At 38.3% G+C, this 20251-nt stretch overlaps 1 pseudogene; it reads right to left on the reverse strand.

Moving 5' to 3' along the window:
- Positions 1–1354: 1354 nt before the first annotated feature.
- Positions 1355–16901, reverse strand: LOC103013241 (nicotinamide phosphoribosyltransferase-like; annotated as a pseudogene).
- Between the last annotated feature and the right edge of the window lie 3350 nt (positions 16902–20251).

Raw genomic sequence — 20251 nt, forward strand, 5'->3', positions numbered from 1 at the left:
TTAATCTGTCCAGTAATTCATTTTAGTCATATCAAATATAGGATATGAAAAATAAATTCAGAAGTGCAATTACTTTAAAATACATTCCTTCCACTTTTGTCAAAGTTTATACTTATGTACATAATCTATAGTGGAAGCAGAATTTCTCTCTAAAAAACATTATCTCCTTAAACTCTCAAGGTGCACGTTAGAGCCACGAGTAATTTCTTTCATGTAAAATTGTAGTACAGGCCTTTCAAATTTGACCTTTCACTGGTATGATACCACAACTAACATATATAATCACTGTATAGTGCCTTGGCATTCCATTAACAACCATTATTTTCTTTAATATAGAATGATTAATATACACTCTACAAGGGGCATTGAGGTTAGTAATTCTATAGGGTATATCCTGACATAATTTTCAAACTGTATAATGACACAAACAGCTTTGTTAAGGCCATATTTTATTTGCTGATTAATGGACAACAGGGAGTGTAATTTCATTTTCTTAAAAGTCTGCATTCCTAAAAATCATGAAAAGTTGGAAAGATGGTTAAATCATTAAAACTTTAAATATATCTTACACAATCTTGTTTATACAAAAATATAAGTTAAATATAAACATGAAGCAATCATGATATTTTATGTAAATCTATTTTATGATCTTCAGTTATATATAAAATTTCTCAGTTCTGTTACTCGTGAAAAGATCAATATCAGACTGAATTACTGTCTATTGGCAAAAAGCCCAAAAAGCTTATTTTAGCATTAATCTTTTACATGATTAAATGTATTTCCTACTTTGAGATCACCTAAACATTGGGGAAAAAAAGAAAAACAAATGAAAGGGCAGTATATTCATAAACCAGCAAATAATTTCACTGAAATGTACCATAAAACACAAAGAACCCCCATATGCCTGTATGAAAAACATGGTGCATTACATACTCACACACAGATCTATGCATACATGCATGTGTATATACTCACACACATATCCAGTCATAAAACAAAGCCTATTGAGATGCTGCCATATCCAGCTGGAGACGTTCCATATCCAGTTTTGCATTTTTTCTTACTACATCAAATAAATAACTTTTTGTCATCATCCCATTCTTGAAGACTGTATGGAGAAAATCATAACCTTATTCTTCAAGGTATTTTTCAAATGCAACAAAATTGCCTGCTGGTATCCTATGTAAAGATAATCAGCCCTTCCTGGGCCTTTTCTTGGGATCAGCAACGAAGTCCTTAAAGACATTAATCCCAAGCCCAGTAATTACAACATGACTATACTTGAAGGAAAAGTTCAAGAGATACCTTGTTAATTGCTGTAGAAAAGCTTCCACCAGAACCAAAAGAAACATTTTCAACGCTCCATTTTTTCTTTTTGCTTCACACCTTCCACAATCTCTTTTAAGGTGTTACATCTGCAACACCCCCTTGACTAACTCTAAGGTAAGGGGGCAGCAACTTGCAGGTCATTGAGTTCTCAGTAGCGGGGAAATTCTTACCTAAATTATCGTAGTCTTTAATACAGTATTAAGAAGATTTCAAGAAACTGGTATGATTATTAATGGTGCCTCTGCATACTTTGGAAACACTAAATGTCTTACATCCTTACCCTCTATTATCTCTCACACATTATAACTGTTATAGTTTTTGCAGACTACAAATCCAGGCGCTGATAAAAACTGGGTTTCTTTATGTTCAAACACATCTTTTTTATGGTCTTCACCTCAAGTTGTTATGGTACTGTGTTCTGCCACTAGAACAGAACAGACTAGAACAGGATCTTTTGTTCCATAGCATTTTCTTTTTAAACATCTTTATTGGAGTATAATTACTTTACAATGCTTTGTTAGTTTCTGCTTTATAACAAAGGGAATCAGATATACATATACATATATCCCCATATCTCCTCCCTCTTGCGTCTCCCTCCCACCCTCCATATCCCACCCCTCTAGGTGGACACAAAGGACCGAGCTGATCTCCCTGGGCTATGCGGCTGCTTCCCACTCGCTAACTATTTTACATTTGGTAGTGTCTATATGTCCATGACACTCTCTCACTTCGTCCCAGCTTACCCTTCCCCCACCCTGTGTCCTCAAGTCCATTCTCTACGTCTGCGTCTTTATTCCTGTCCTGCCCCTACGTTCTTCAGAACCTTTTTTTTTTTTTAGATTCAGTATGTATGTGTTAGCATATGGTATTTGTTTTTCTCTTTCTGACTTAACTTCACTCTGTATGACAGTCTCTAGGTCCATTCACCTCAAAACAAATAACTCAATTTCGTTTCTTTTTATGACTGAGTAATATTCCATTGTATATACGTGCCACATCTTCTTGACCCATTCATCTGTCGATGGACACTTAGGTTGCTTCCATGTCCTGGCTATTGTAATTAGAGCTGCAATGAACATTGTGGTACATGACTCTTTTTGAATTATGGTTTTCTCAGGGTATATGCCCAGTACTGGGGTTGCTGGGTCGCATGGTAGTTCTATTTTTAGTTTTTAAAGGCACCTCCATACTGTTCTTCATAGTGGTTGTACCAATTTACATCCCCACCAACAGTGAAAGAGGGTTCCCTTTTCTCCACACCGCCTCCAACATTTATTGTTTGTATATATATTTTTTATAGTAATCTTTTTATTTATTTATTTATTTTTATATTTATTTTTGGCTGTGTTGGGTCTTCGTTTCTGTGCGAGGGCTCCCTCTAGTTGCGGCGAGCGGGGGCCACTCTTCATCACAGTGCACGGGCCTCTTCACTATCACGGCCTCTCTTGTTGCGGAGCACAGGCTCCAGACACGCAGGCTGAGTAGCTGTGGCTCACGGGCCTAGTTGCTCTGCGGCCTGTGGGATCCTCCCGGACCAGGGCTCGAACCCGTGTCCCCTGCATTAGCAGGCAGACTCTCAACCACTGCGCCACCAGGGAAGCCCTTGTTTGTATATTTTTTGATGATGGCCACACTGACTGGTGTGAGGAGATACCTCACTGTAGTTCTGATTTACATTTCTCTAATGATTAGTGACCTTGAGCATCCTTTCATGTGTTTGTTGGCAATCTGTATATCTTCTTTGGAGAAATGTCTATTTAGGTCTTCTGCCCATTTTTGGATTGGGTTGGTTGTTTTTTTGATATTGAGCTGCATGAGCTGCTTGTAAATTTTGGAGATTAATCCTTTGTCAGTTGCTTCATTTGCAAATATTTTCTCCCGTTGTGTGTGTTTTATTTTCGTCTTGTATACGGTTTCCTTTGCTGTGCAAAAGCTTTTAAGTTTCATTGGGTCACATTAGTTTATTTTTGTTTTTATTTCCAATTCTCTAGGAGGTGGCTCAAAAAGGATCTTGCTGTGATTTATGTCATAAAGTGTTCTGCCTATGTTTTCCTCTAAGAGTTTTATAGTGTCTGGCCTTCACATTTAGGTCTTTAATCCATTTTGAGTTTATTTTTGTGTATGGTGTTAGGGAGTGTTCTAATTTCATTCTTTTACATGTAGCTGCCCAGTTTTCCCAGCACCACTTATTGAAGAGGCTGTCTTTTCTCCATTGTATATTCTTGCTTCCTTTATTAAAAATAAGGTTACCATAGGTGCATGGGTTTATTTCTGGTCTTTCTATACTGTTTCATTGATCTATATTTCTGTTTTTGTGCCAGTACCATACTGTCTTGATTACTGTAGCTTTGTAATATAGTCTGAAGTCCAGGAGCCTGATTCCTCCAGCTCCATTTTTCTTTCTCAAGATTGCTTTGGCTATTTGGGGTCTTTTGTGTTTCCATACAAATTGTGAAATTCTTTGTTCTTGTTCTGTGAAAAATGCCATTGGTAGTTTGATAGGGATTGCATTGAATCTGTAGATTGCTTTGGGTAGTAGAGTCATTTTCACAATGTTGATTCTTCCAATCCAAGAACATGGTATATCTCTCCATCTATTTGTGTCATCTTTAATTTCTTTCATCAGTGTCTTATAGTTTTCTGCATACAGGTTTTTTGTCTCCTTAGGTAGGTTTATTCCTAGGTACCTTATTCTTTTTGTTGCAGTGGTAAATGGGAGTGTTTCCTTAATTTCTCTTTCAGATTTTTCATCATTAGTGTATAGGAATGCAAGAGATTACTGTGCATTAATTTTGTATCCTCCTACTTCACCAAATTCATTGATTAACTCTAGTAGTTTTCTGGTAGCATGTTTAGGATTCTCTATGTATAGTATCATGTCATCTGCAAACAGTGACAGCTTTACTTCTTCTTTTCTGATTTGGATTCCTTTTATTTCTTTTTCTTCTATGATTGTTGTGGCTGAAACTTCCAAAACTATGTTGAATAATAGTGGTGAGAGTGGAAAACCTTGTCTTGTTCCTGATCTTAGTGGAAATGGTTTCAGTTTTTCACCATTGTGAATGATATTGGCTGTAGGTTTTTCATATATGGCCTTTATTATGTTGAGGTAAGTTCCCTCTATGCCTACTTTGGGGAGGATTTTTATCATAAATGGGTGTTGAATTTTGTCAAAAGCTTTTTCTGAATCTATTGAGATGATCATATGGTTTTTCTCCTTCAATTTGTTAATATGTTATATCTCCTTGATTGATTTGCGTATATTGAAGAATCCTTGCATTCCTGGGATAAACCCCACTTAATCATGGTGTATGATCCTTTTAATATGTTGTTCGATTCTATTTGCTAGTATTCTGTTGAGAATTTTTGCATCTATGTCCGTCAGTGATATTGGCCTGTAGTTTTATTTTTTGTGACATCTTTGTCCAGTTTTGGTATCAGAGTGATGTTGGCCTCATAGAAAGAGTTTGGGAGTGTTCCTCCCTCTGCTATACTTTGGAAGAGTTTGAGAAGAATAGGTGTTAGCTCTTCTCTAAATGTTTGACAGAATTCGCCGGTGAATCCATCTGGTGTTGGGCTTTTGTTTGTTGGAAGGTATTTAATCACAGTCTCAATTTCAGTGCTTGTGATTGGTCTGTTTATATTTTCTGTTTCTTCCTGGTTCAGTCTCAGAAGGTTGTGCTTTTCTAAGAATTTGTCCATTTCTTCCAGGTTGTCCATTTCATTGGCATAGAGTTGCTTGTAGTAATCTCTCATGATCCTTTGTATTTCTTCAGTGTCAGTAATTACATCTCCTTTTTCATTTCTAATTCAATTGATTTGATTCTTCTCACTTTTTTTCTTGATGAGTGTGGCTAATATTTATCAATTTTGTTTATCTTCTCATAGAACCAGCTTTTAGTTTTATTGATCTTTGCTATCGTTTCCTTTATTTCTTTTTCATTTATTTCTGATATGATCTTTAAGATTTCATTCCTTCTGCTAATTTGGGGGTTTTTTTATTCTTCTTTCTCTAATTGCCTTAAGTGTAAGGTTAGGTTGTTTATTTGAGATGTTTCTTGTTTCTTGAGGTCGGCTTGTATAGCTGTAAACTTCCCTCTTAGAACTGCTTTTGCTGCATCCTATACATTTTGGGTCTTTGTGTTTTCATTGTCATTTGTTTCTAGGTATTTTTTGATTTCCACTTTGATTTCTTCAGTGATCTATTAGTTATTTAGTAGTGTATTGTTTAGCTTCCATGTGTTTGTATTTTTTACAGATTTTTTTCCTGTAATTGATATCTAGTCTCATAATGTTGTGGTCAGAAAACATACTTGATACGATTTCAATTTTCTTAAATTTACCAAGGCTTCATTTGTGACCCAAGATATGATCTATCCTGGAGAATGTTCCATGAGCACTTGAGAAGAAAGTGTATTCTGTTGTTTTTGGATGGAATGTCCTATAAATATCAATTAAGTCCATCTTAATGTATCATTTAAAGCTTGTGTTTCCTTACTTATTTTCATTTTGGATGATCTGTCCATTGGTGAAAGTGGGGTGTTAAAATCCCCTACTATGATTGTGATACTGTCGATTTCCCCTTTTATGGCTGTTAGCATTTTCCTTATTGAAGTGCTCCTATGTCAGGTGCATAAATATTTACAATTGTTATATCTTCTTCTTGGATTCATCCCTTGATCATTATATAGTGTCCTTATTTGTCTCTTGTAATAGTCTGTATTATAAAGTCTATTTTATCTGATATGAGAATTGGTATTCTAGCTTTCTTTTGATTTCCATTTGCATGGAATATCTTTTCTCCATCCCCTCACTTTCAGTCTGTATGTGTCCCTAGGTCGGATGTTGGACTGTTGAAGACAACATATATATGGGTCTTATTTCTATATCCATTCTTCCAGTCTATGTCTTTTGGTTGGAGTATTTAATCCATTTACATTTAAGGTAGTTATCGGTATGTGTGTTCCTATTACCATTTTCCTAATTGTTTTGGGTTTGTTATTGTAGGTCTTATCCTTCTCTTGTGTTTCCTGCCTAGAGAAGTTCCTTTAGCATTTGTTGTAAAGCTGGTTTGTTGATGTGAATTATCTTAGCTTTTGCTTCTCTGTAAAGCTTTAAATTTCTCCGTCGAATCTGAATGAGACCCTTGCTGGGTAAAGTAATCTTGGTTGTAGGTTTTTCCCTTTCATCACTTTAAATATGTCCTGCCACTCCCTTCTGGCTTGCAGAGTTTCTGCTGAAATATCAGCTGTTAAACTTATAGGGATTCCCTTGTATGTTATTTGTTGTTTTTCCCTTGCTGCTTTTAATATTTTTCTTTGTATTTAATTTTTGATAGTTTGATAATATGTGTTTTGGCGTGTTTCTCCTTGGATTTATCCTGTATGGGACTCTCTGCACTTACTGCACTTGATTGACTGTTTCTTTTCCTATGTTAGGGAAGTTTTCAACCATAATCTCTTCAAATATTTTCTCAGTCCCTTTTTTTTTTCTCTTCTTCTTCTGAGACCCCTATGATTTGAATGTTGGTGCATTTAATGTTGTCCCAGAGGTCTCTGAGAGTGTTCTCAATTCTTTTCATTCTCTTTTCTTTATTCTGCTCTGTGGTAGTTATTTCCACTATTTTATCTTCCTTTATCTTAAGGTCACTTATCCATTCTTCTGCCTCAGTTATTCTGGTATTGATTCCTTCTAGAGAATTTTTAATTTCATTTATTGTGCTGTTCATCATTGTTTGTTTGCTCTTTAGTTCTTCTAGGTCCTTTTTAAACATTTCTTTTATTTTCTCTATTCTATTTCCAAGATTTTGGATCATCTTTACTATCATAACTCTGATTTCTTTCAGGTAGGCTGCCTATTTCCACTTACAATTGTTATATCTTATAATTGTTTGTTTTGGTGAGTTTTTACCTTGTTCCTTCATCTGCTGTGTGTTTCTCTGTCTTCTCATTTTGCTTAACTTACTGTGTTTGGGGGTCTACTATTCGCAGGCTGCAGGTTCATAGTTCCGGTTGTTTTTGGTGTCTTCCCCCAGTGGCTAAGTTTGGTTTAGTGGGTTGTGTAAGCATCCTGGTGGAGGGGACTGGTGCCTGTGTTCTGGTGGATGAGGGTGGATTTTGGCTTTCTGGTGGGCAGGACCACGTCCTGTGGTGTGTTTTGGGGTGTCTGTGAACTTATTATGATTTTAAGCAGCCTCTCTGCTAATGGGTGGGGTTGTGTTCCTGTGTTGCTAGTTGTTTGGCCTATGGTGTCCAGCACTGTAGCTTGCTGCTCATTGAGTGGAGCTGGGTCTTTGTGCTGAGATGGAGGTCTTGGGAGAGCTTTTGCCATTTGATATTACATTGGGCCAGGAGGTCTCTGGTGGAGCAATGTCCTGAACTCAGCTCTCCCACCACCTCAGAGGCTCAGGCCTGACACCTGGCTGGAGCCCCAAGACCCTGTCAGCCACACAGCTGAGAATGAAAGGGGAAAAAAAAAAGAAAGAAAGAAAAAAGAAGAAAAATAAAATGAAATAAAATAAAAATTATTAAAATAATTTTAAAAAAAGGAAAGAAAGAAGAGAGTAACCAATCCAAAAAACAAATCCTCCTGTGATACAAGCACTAAAGACTATACAAAAAAAAAAAAGATGGACAGACAGAACCCCAGGTAATTGGTAAAAGCAATGCTATACAGACAAAATCACACAAAGAAGCATACACATACACACTCACAAAAGGAGGAAAAGGAAAGAAAAAAATATATATATAGATATATTTTAAAAAAGGAAGAGAGCAACAAAATCAATAAACAAATCTACCAATGATAATAAGCTCTAAATACTAAACTAAGATAAACATAAAACCAGAAACAAATTAGATGCAGAAAGCAAATCCCAAGTCTACAGTTGCTCCCAAAGTCCACCGCCTCAATTTTGGGACGATTCCTTGTCTATTCAGGCATTCTAGAGATGCAGGGTACATCAAGTTGATTGTGGAGATTTAATCCGCTGCTCCTGAGGTTGCTGGGAGATATTTCCCTTTCTCTTCTTTGTTCGCACAGCTCCTGGGGTTCAGCTTTGGATTTGGCCCTGCCTCTGCGTGTAGGTCACCCTCTGGCGTCTCTTCTTTGCCCAGACAGGAGGGGGTTAAAGAGCACCTCATTAGGGGGCTCTGGCTCGCTCAGGCCCGGGGGGAGGGTGTGGTATGGAGTGCGGGGCGAGCCTGCACTGGCAGAGGCTGACGTGACATTGCAACAGCCTGAGGGCTGCTGTGTGTTCTCCCAGGGAAGTTGTCCCTGGATCACAGAACCCTGGCAGTGGCACGCTGCAGAGGCTGCCGGGAGAGGAGGTGTGGATTGTGACCTGTGCTCGTACACAGGCTTCTTGGTGGTGGCAGCAGCAGCCTTAGTGGTTCATGCCCGTCTTTGGTGTCTGTGCTGATAGTCGCGGCTCGCGCCCGTCTCTAGAGCTCATTTGGGCAGTGCTCTGAATCCCCTCTCCTCTAGCACTCCGAAACAATGTTCTCTTGTCTCTTAGGCAGTTCCAGACTTTTTCCTGGACTCCCTCCCAGCTAGCTGTGGCACACTAACCCCCTTCAGGCTGTGTTCACGCAGCCAACCCCAGTTCTCTCCCTGGGATCTGACCTCCGAAACCCGAGCCTCAGCTCCCAGCCCCCACCTTCCCTTCGGGTGAGCAGAGAAGCCTCTCATGCTGGTCAGTGCTGGTCAGCACCAGTCCTCTCTGTGGGACTCTCTCCGCTTTGCCCTCTGCACCCCTGTTGCTGCGCTCTCCTCCATGACTCTGAAGCTGCCCCTCCCTACCCACCCCCCATCTCCGCCAGTGAAGGGGCTTCGTAGTGTGTGGAAACTTTTCCTCCTTCACAGTTCCCTCCCATAGGTGCAGGTCCCATCCCTATTCTTTTTTTTTTTTTTTTTAATTTTATAGCTACTTTATTTATTTATTTATTTATTTTTGGCTGTGTTGGGTCTTCGGTTCGTGCAAGGGCTTTCTCTAGTTGCGGCAAGTGGGGGCCACTCTTCATCGCGGTGCGGGGACCGCTCTTCATCGCGGTGCGCGGGCCTTTCACTATCGCGGCCCCTCCTGTTGCGGGGCACAGGCTCCAGACACGCAGGCTCAGTAGTTGTGGCTCACGGGCCCAGCTGCTCCGTGGCATGTGGGATCTTCCCAGACCAGGGCTCGAACCCGTGTCCCCTGCATTAGCAGGCAGATTCTCAACCACTGCGCCACCAGGGAAGCCCCATCCCTATTCTTTTGTCTCTGTTTTTCCTTTTTTCTTTTCCCCTACCCAGGTATGTGGGGAGTTTCTTGCTTTTTGGGAAGTCTGAGGTCTTCTGTCAGCATTCAGTGGGTGTTCTGTAGGAGTTGTTCCCCATGTAGATGTAATTTTGATGTATTTGTGGGGAAGATAGTGATCTCCACATCTTACTCCTGTGCCATCTTGAAGGTCTCCCTCCATAGTATTTTTAATTAAACCAATTCCTGCTACTCTATCTTTTCCTTTGAAATTAAGCAAGTGAGCAGAGGCTCCAATGCCAGCAGTCTCTTAAAAAGAGACTCCTTTGTAGCCAAAATCATGTAACTTACATACAGGACCATCTAGGTTATTGGAAGTTTCTAATAAATATTTGGCCAATATTTTCTTCTGCTCTTTAGCATTTGTGACCACTGTGATTGGATATTAGGCCTGAACAAGAATAGTCTCAATCCAGTTTGTTAGCAACTAACACTCCGAATCTGTGTTTTATACTGTGAAGAGAAACTTCCTCTGAGAATGACAGAGCCTGCAGGAGCAGCTTTTATTTCTATTGGAAGATGTCCATCATATTTCTCAAGAACATAGTTCTATCCCTTTTCATGAAAGACATCATCTGGAAAGTCTTTGATCATTTATTCTGCAATGTCTATTCTGCTGTTCATCCTATCTAGTGAATTTTTTATTTAAGTCCTTGTAATTTTTATCTTTATAAGTTTGATTTGGGTCTTTTTTATATCTTCCATGCTTCTACTTAGCACACCCAGTCTTTCTTCCAATGTGCTAAATCTGTGGAGCATCTGGAGTGCTGGCAATGTTCTATTTCTTAACCTGGCTGGGAGATACTTGGTGTTTGCTTTACATTATTTGGTAAATTTTACATTGATGTTTTTCCTACTTTTCTACATGTAAATTATATTCCAAAATGAAAATTAGATGGTCCAAGAAATCATATTAGCTCCACAAACATTCAAAATCCAACCAGTTACCACAAACTTCACCACTATTACCCTGATCCATGCCTCCATCATTCATAAACTTGTTAATAGCAAAACCCAACCCACCAGACTTCCTTCTTCTGCCCTTGTCCGCTATAGTCTAGTTTCAGCTCAATGGGTGATGTCTCTGTTTTAAAATACAAGTTCAGTGATGTCATCCTCTGCTCAAATCCCAATGGCTTCCTATCTTAATCAGAGTCAAAGTCAAACTTTTTATGGTTTATAAAGCCATAGATGATCAGGCATCCTCTTATCTCTCTGACTCCTTTCTTAAAATTTGTTTCCTCTATGTTAGCCATCCAGTCTTCTAACTTACTGGGCACTCACCTGCTTCAGAAATATTGCACTTACAATTTTCTCTGCCTACAGTGCTCTGCACTGATACCCCCATGGCTCACTTCTTTATCTTCATCAAATCTACATTCAGATTGTATCTTCTCGGTTGGACTTTCCTGATCTTATTTAAGTCAATCTCCTTTCACCAGCACCTCTGTTCCCTTCTCCCTTCCTTTCTTTCTTTCCCTCTTTCTTTCTCTCTTTCATAGTACTCATCACTATCTATCATACTTCATATTCATTTAATCTTTGTCTGTCTTCCTCAAACTAAACATGAACTCTGCAAGGGAAATAATTTTTAACACTTTTTAAAAAAAATTCATTGCTTGAAGCGTCAGTGCCTCTATCAGTATCTCATATACATGAAGTATGTACTCAATAAATATTTATTGAATAAACACTCTTAAACCATTATTCTCTACTTTCGGGTAATTTTTCCTCCTTGAAATTAAAAAAAAAAGCCTCCGTTGTTTATTTCAGTGGTGCATATGTAACGTGCAATGATAGCTGTTTGTTGAATGAACAACTCTGTGCCTTGCTAAGGGTAGTGTAGTCCTGTTATCCTAATGGTTACAGATGGGGTGTAGGAGTTTGCACTCTGACAGTCTATTCTTGGCTCTTTCTCTGATTGCATTCAACATACATGAATATTCATTAACTGTTTATTTTGGGACCCAAATATCAAACACCCATCTAGTAAACATGTTTGTATGGAAAACACTGGACAAGCCACTGCAGATTAAAATAAAGACCATGTTTTCTTCCAGGCTCCCAAAATATGCCTGCAAAATGAAATGTGTCCCTGCATTCTACGGTGTGCTGCTAAACTTGCATTTGCATATGCAGATGCCAGATTCTGCCAACAGATCAGTTAATTGCCAATACAAAGCAGCCACTGAGGACATATTTACTTCTCTTGTAAAGGCCAGTACATTTGTGTGAGCCACAAATGACATGCATGCTGTTAGATTTGCAGGAATGGTTTTGGAGATTGGAAATGATTACCTCTTAGCGCAAATAGATTAGGGAGCTGTTGCTGTCAGTTCTAAAAGTCCCTGCTTTTCTCAAATAGGAAATATCACTCGTTTTCCACGAAAATATGCTGCTGGTCAGAAGAAATCTACTTCTCTGCCTCAACCCTGGCATGTTTGGAATGGCAGCCCTCACTCACCCATCTTTAATTAAACCTAGAAGAGTGTTGAAGGCCAGGGAAGGACCCACATGCTCTTGCCTGGATGTGGTGCTGGCCAGTCTTGACTCTACTCCAGAAAGTGAAAGTCTCTCTGAAATACAGTGGCCGGCCCTGCAAACAGGACTTATGAGTAGACTGATCGATGCAGAGCGTAACAGAACTAATATTTCCCATGTTGTGGGGGTCTATTTAAAGTATTTGCAAAATGTTATAGTAGACATCTGATCTAATATCACCACTTTACAGATGGGATAATACAGGCCCAGAAAGGTGAGGTAACTTGTCCAAAGTCACAGAACTTATTACTTGCAGGGTGGAATTAAGACCCAGGTCACCCGACTTCTGATACCACGGTCTTTCTACTGTATTATTCCCACAGTCATGAGCCTCCTGTTAACCACACTTGATCTCAAATACTGGCATTTTTGAAAAGTCACGCTTGGAGCAAATTGAAAATGTAGATCTTTGGGACCTGTCTTCCAGAGATTCTAATTTGGAAAGTGAATAAAAGAGCATAGGAATTGTGTTTTAGCACATACCAGGTGAATCTGATAGAGATAGCATCAGGCCACAACTTGAGAAATTCTGGTATCTGTCAGGGATCATTAGGGAGAATGTATAGTATATAGATTAGCATCATCACTGCAGAGCCAGAAGACCTGTATGTTTAATCTCGGCTTTGCCACTTACTAACCATGTACATTTGAATGAGTTCATTATTCAGCCCTCTCTGAGTGTCAGTTATCCTACCTGTGAAATGGGAACTCACTGGGCTATTGTGAGAATTATATACACATAATTGTGTGCATCTGTGTAGCACAGGGTGTCTGGTATATAGTAAGTGCTTAATAAATGTTGGCTGTGGTTGTTATTAATAAAGTGCTGGTCATATACTTTGTGCTTTTAAATATTCCTTAAGCAGTGCATGGTATTATTGGTACTTTGAGAGAGCAACTAAGTCATTTCCCAATTTCATATATACATATATATATATATATATATATATATATATACACACACATATATATATACACACACACACACATACAAAAATATAATATGTATATGTAAATATATACAGGCTATATATAACATACTGTGCGTAAAACTATATTTTTTCTTTGGCTATACCCTAGTCTCCTTATTGCTTCTTTCTCAGTCCCACCAAATCTATAATAGAAAATGCCTGTCTGAGGGAACAGGTATGATATCAATGAGATTATTCATCTATTCTTTAAAATGTTATTTTCCCTTTCCTTCCAATGGGCCTTAACTAAAATGGCCAATTGCATTCAACAAGCCTGGTGAGAACTCAAATTTCTGATTGAAAGGAAATATGTTTAAGTAATTTAGACCTTTCAGCATGCTTATTCCCACCTGGGCTAGAGGTCTTTCGGTCCAGTGAGCTTGTCAAGTGCAGTGAAAATATACTCAACCCAGGTTGTCATTTATATGTATAAGCTTATAGGCTGCTGAAAAAGTCTACCAAGAGATAAAATAAATAAGTGCCTCAAATCATCCAAAATGGTGACTTGAGTGGTAGTTTATCATCAATTGTCTAAAATAACTTGATTGCAGAGATTCTGAGGATAGATAGTGGAAATAAACTCAAGTGTGACGTGACAGCTATGTCAAGAAAAATGGAGATGGATGTCAGAGAATTCCAAGTGGCTTTTGGGCTAGCTGAGTGCTTTAGAGAGCACACGTCATCTAGGAACTTCACACTCTGTGACTGACTTTAAGCTGTTGTCATTCAAATGTATCGGGAGGGGCAAACAGTTAGCTTGACTACAGTGATGCGTCCTATTATTGAAAATGGCCCTAAACATCACATTCTAGTTGGTGGTGATAGTGGTAGTGATTCCAATGTTAGTAGTGGTGTGGAGGGTCGCTGTTTTTTTTCCTTCTAAAAATCTAGATAGTTAGTATAGCACACTGGATGAAAGTGGAAACTTAGAGTTGAATGAGACCAAGGTTTGAATCCAATTTGGTACTTCCTAGCTGTGTGATGTTGGACAAGTTGTTTGGAATCTTTGAATTTCAGTTTTCTCATCTATCACACAAGAACAAATCACTGACCTTAAAGGGTTGCTTATATAATTACATTAATTTATATAAATATATGTGAAATATTTAATATATAATCTAATTAGGTAAAGTACCCGAATCATAGAAGATCAATAAATGCTTTCTCCTTCATAGTACCATTAATGGTAATAAAAGTATTAGAAGGAGTAGGGTGTTTTTGAGTGATGTAGCCTAATTCTAGTTTAATCTGCTGTCTAAACCTAGTATTTAGGTTGTTTGAATGACATCCTACTCAAAAATGAATTTTCCCAATGGAAATGAATAAATGATGAAAAAGTCTAAGAAGAAGGAAGAGATTCAGAATAGTCCAAGTTATTTTAAACGTATAATGAAGACAAACAGAATTAACATGCCAGAGCCTAGGCAATATAGGAATGTATCTTAGATCTGTATTTATTATTACACATTTAGGGTAGTAGGAGATAAAGCATCCATCTGAATCTGCTTAAAAACAAATAATAAACTGCAAACATTTTTATCCATTGTTAAAGTGTTAAATGCCAAGACCTTGAGCAGAGTTCTAAGATTACTAAATTGCATCAACTTCTCCTTAGATTGGTAAAATATGAAAAGGCACAGGTTCCGACAGGTCAGGTAAGCCTTCAGAAGTGAACTCACCTTCCTCTTGGGGGTCCTCTTGTCCTGTGATGCAGCCTCATTTGTACCCATAAAACTTAGGTTTCTGGAAGGAGCCAATGAGCTTATTTAAACTGAAATGTAAATGACTATTATTGCTTTGTAAATTCTCTTCTCAAGGAAATATTTTTGCAGGATTGAAGAGGAATAAATCCCTAGTTTTAGGATGCCAAATATTAGGAAGTAGATGAGGGACAAAGGAATAGGTATCTTTTTGGTTACGGTAATCATATTTTTAAATTAGTTCTTTGCTATATCTATGGAAAATCACATTCATTGAGAAAAATTTGGAATATACAAAAAAGCCACAAAAATGAAAATGTATCACCTGTATATTTAACACTCAGACTTAAGAATTGTCTTATTAAGTATTCAGTGCATACAATTTCAAACTTTTTTTATAGTCATTTTCACATGCATGCACAGAAGTGGTATTCCATATATGTATTTACAAAATGTTCTTATATAGTGACTATTTCCATTTCATTATATTTTGACATCCTGATTTTAATAGCTGCAAGTTATTTCATCATATAGATGGACCTTACCATTTTTAACCTGTGTTCTGTGGTTCTAAGTTTTTGCTTCTCAGAGCCAAATAGAGATTAATATTCTTGTGGATTAAACCTTTCAAAATTTCATGATTAATTTCTTAAAGTTCTAGAAATAAAATTGCTGGATCAAACTGTATGCAAAGTTTTGAGCTATAATGATATATTAATAAAGTTACAGAGAGTTATTATCAAATTTAAAGAGAATCAGCACTTTCCCCTGCTCTCACTATCACTGGTATCATTATTAAAAGCAATGGAGTACACATACAGAATTGCAGCACATATTTCACTTAAGTGTATGAACAACCCACCCCAATGATGGGATATCATTGCTTACTCTTTTGAAAAATTATTCTAGTCCCCTATTTTGTTTCCAGCTATGTCCATTTCATAGCTAGAGTTAACAGCTGTGAACATCTGAAGGCTTGATAAGAGAACCATAAGAGGGTGGTGAAGTAAGCATGCTTATATTTTCTCTCCACACTAACAAAGACATAATTTAACAATTACTGAGGGCCAATGCAATGACACAACCCAGTGGGTTTCCTTTAAAAAGGAAATAGCACATGTATGTATCTTTCTATTTTAACAGAGGCAATAAACACATACAAATAATGTCATGATGGTGCTGGAATTGGAATGATTCAAAGATAGTGCCTGTACCAAATGTCCGTATGTACAAAAAAATCCAATCATTGTCATAATCAGATAAGGCCTCTTTCTCCCTATGGACAGTAGGTTGTTTTTAAAGATACAAAACAACCTGCTTTTTTTTTAAGCTATGAAAAGCAAAATCAATTCTTGCTTTATTTTTATCTAAAATACTTAAGAAATAAATTTTCCCCTTCTGTAATCTGAAGTGAAAAAACCAAACTGCAATTGCTTTTTTTTTTTTTTTAATGAAAACACATATGATTAACAATTGCTCAAGGTTGTACTGTAACTTGGAGATGTGTGGTTTGTTTCAAAGGCCTCAATTTTTTAAAAAAGTGATTTGTCAGGAGAAATTGGATACAAACTCTAGCATCATTTCCTTATAAAATAATAGGAAAATTTAAAAAATCAAATAAATGTAGTTAATTAGCTCTCCATTCTAGGCCTTTGTCTCTCCCTACTTTGTACCCTTTTTTGTAACAATCTCAACCACATGCAAAGCTCTAATCACCATCTATTTGCTAATGACCCTCAAATTTATATCTCAGACTTCACTTTTTGAGCTCCCTATACATTCAATTGCCTTTTTGATTTCTCAACTTGCAGCTCCCCAATGCCCATAAAACATGAGCAGTCTGAAATCCATAAACATCTCCCTCAAAATGGATCTTCTTCTAGCTACCCTAACTGAGTGAAGGCAAAAAGAAATAGCCACGGTCACCTCTACTCCTCCCATCAGCAAATCTTATCCTTTTCTCTTCCTAAATATGTCTCACAAGTATCCTTTTCTACTTCCCTGGCCCTTTTCTGGATTCAGCTGGCCTTCTCTCCCACCTTTCTGAGCCTCCTACCTACACGCCATTGCACTCAGTCTCCTTGAGTCCAGATCTTCCTCCCCTGCCCCTGGTCTGAGCACTTTCCAACATGTTCTCCCAAAAAGAGTGAGAGTAGTCTTTTACAACTCAAATATGATTATATCACCTGCAACTTATAACTCTTTAAGGGATTCTCAGTGATCGTGATACTGAAAGATGTCTTTAACAAGGCCTGCAAAGGCGTGGCTGTTCTGCCTATTTTACGAGCCGTATTTTGCACTACTGCCCCTCCCATTCCCTGTGCTAAAAGCACACTTCCTTTGTTTTGGTTTCTCAGTTGCGTTGCATGTCATCTGACGAAGGCCTTTGCACATGCTGTCCCCACCCCACAACCTCCCCCGACTTGGGACGTGCTTGTCTTGCTTTTCATTCTGTTTACTCCTCATCACTCTTCATTGCTCACCTCAAGCATCATTTTCTTATGGAAACTTTCTGTGACCCACCAGCCTAGGAAAGATTCCTTTAGTCTCTGCTCTCACAGAATTGTATTGCTTTGCTTCATATTCCTTAGTTCAATTTTGTAATTATATCCCTCTTATTTGGAATTATTCGATTACTGTCTGGCTGATAAGCTCTATGAATAAGGACTATATTAGTTTACTAGGGGTACCAGAAAATCAGTGGCTTAAACAACAGAAATGTACTGTCTCACTGTTCTGGAGGCTAGAAGTCTGAAATCAAGGTGTTGGCAGGGTTGGTTCCTTTTGAGGACTGTGAGGGAAGAATCTGTTCCAGGCCTTGCTCCTTGGCTTGTAGTCGGCCGTCTTCTCCGTGTCTCTTCACATCATCTTCCCTCTGTGCATATCTGTCTGTGTCCACATTTCTCCTCTTTATAGGGATACCTGTCATGTTGGGTTAAGGCTCATCCTTATGACCTCATCTTAACTAATTACATATGCAATGACCCTATTTCCAAATAAGGTCACATTCTGATGGACTGAGGATTAGGACTTCACCATATAAATTTGGGGGGGAAGTAACTCAACCTATAACATGTACCATATCTGTTTTGTCCCCCAGTGTGTTTCCAGTACTAAGCAGTATCAGAGCCATCAATAAATAAATAGGCAAATGGTTGCTTCTTAGCATTCATGTAGCCATCTTACCAGGAGCAGGGACTAGCTCCTTAACATGGCTGGGTTATTCCTGTATTATTTATTCTCTTCCATATTAACCATAATGTTTTTTCCTTCTTCTAAAAAAAAAGAGTAGGGATACACTAAAATAGAATTTTTTAGTACAACAATGTGTGACTGAGACCATTATCTGAATTCAAGGATGTGACTATAGCAGAGAGGCTATCCCTTTGTGGAAACTCAATAAATTTTGATGGAAGAGAAACAGGGAGGGGAAATGACAGAAACAGAGAAGAAACACCATTCCCAAAGGCGTTAAGGATTTGAAAACACAATCTGGAATATGAATAGAGAGTAGGACTGTTGTTCTCCATGCCTGAGACACCAAATGTGGCATATTGCATTTTCCAAAGATAATTGCAATAGCTCCCGTCCCAACGCTCTTCGGCAGTGTGGTTTTGTCGCTCCCCCACAAAAAAACAAGAGTCTACCACTCTGCACCCTTGAATCTGAGCAGACCCTGGGACCCCTTTGAATGATAGAATACAGCCGAATCGACACTGTGCCAGTTTTGAGGGGAGCTTTCAACTGGCCCAGCAGTTTCCATTCTTTTCTCTTGGAAGTCAAACACCGTGGAAGAAGTGTGACTATCCTAAGACCACCGTGGTGTCAGAAGACCAAGCCATGTGGAGAGGCCCATAGAAGAGGCGAGACCATGTGGAGAGAAGGAAGGAGGACAAGGAACCCTGGGGGGACAGATCTGTGAGGGAAGAATCCTTCTTGGATCCCAGCCTAGATGAGCCTCGCGGTGCCTCCAGCCCCTGCTGCTATCCGAGTGCAACCTTGTGAGAGACCTTTGGTGAGAACAGCCCAGCTGAGCTTAGTCAGCTCTCAGGACTGTGAGAGATAATAATACATTGTTGTTTTCAGACATTCAGTTTTAGGGTTGTTTTCTACGCAGCAGAGTAACCAGAACCACCCAGTAAATGTTCTATAAATGCCAAGCATATAGCAGATGTGAAATGTCTTGCTGCTGTAGAATGGATAAATTTATCTCCAGGGTCCAAAGGGAATGAACGTAAAGAACTCAGAGAAATTGATCTTAGGTGCAAGATGTGCAAAGTCCCCTCTTACATGTTTCTGTCAGAATGCTTTTTCTTGAAAGCCTCCACTGGAAGGCTTTCAAGGCACCATAGAGCTGACCTTAAATGTCAGGTCAGGCAACCAGCTCAGACCTCAGGAACCACGGAGGCTTTAGGGAGGGAGTTCCTGATACTGAGAACTAGAGGTGTGAAATAACTCCTTGGTTGGCAGCTGCGAGCTGAGAATTTTATTCCTAGAAAGTGTTAAGATTTGAAGAGAAGACATTTAGCCAGTTCAGTTCAATAGCTTGTTAAAGTGTTAGCTACTTCATTTCCCTGCACCCCCCGCCCCAAACCAAACCTCAGTCTGAATTATTTGACTAAATACAATGTTTTTATACAACCAATCTGAGTGGTGAACAAACTTTAGTTGGAAATTGACTACTGGCAAATTAATCAACTTCTAATTGCCTTAATTTTCACTTGTTTAAGAGACTAGGATGATAAGAGAGATAGTTACTTCTCTATTGATCAACTTTGCATAGGATTAAAAGAGCTTTATGCATCAAAACAAACTCTTACTTGCAAAGTAAGCAAATCTCAGATCTTTAAAAAAAATTTAAAAACACTTCTCACACTTTAATGCATAGTTGTCCAAGTACAGGAAAAGTCTTTATGTTGAAGTTCTCAAAAGTATAATTCTGATGCTTACATGTGTATAGGCACATATACACCTACACTTTTGTTGTACACCCATACCCTTACTCATATACTGTGCATGCACACACAAACACACAGACGCACACACAGACAAAGAAATACACACATACACATCTTCTCAGAGGTTAGACCTCAGCTTTTCCAGTGATACATTATCCAATTTCAATCTCTTTTATTTGTTTTAAAAATTAAACCAACGTGCTTATTTGCATTCAAGAGCCACGTAAGTTATACTATTTATTTCCACTCTGGGTAGTTTTCAAAGAAGTGCACCAAACTTGTATTTATAAGATTATCTCCTGAGAAGTGTATAATAGCTTATAACTTCCCACGCATGCATTTTTGCTTTTTCAAAATTGTTAGACTGAGCATAAGCTAGACAACTTAAACAATAGTTATTTATAATCAAAGTCTCATTGTCAGCCAGACCATTTTATTATTGTTGTTTGCATCTTAGAA

The sequence above is a fragment of the Balaenoptera acutorostrata genome, chromosome 2 (assembly GCF_949987535.1).
Source record: "Balaenoptera acutorostrata chromosome 2, mBalAcu1.1, whole genome shotgun sequence".
NCBI lineage: Eukaryota > Metazoa > Chordata > Mammalia > Artiodactyla > Balaenopteridae > Balaenoptera > Balaenoptera acutorostrata.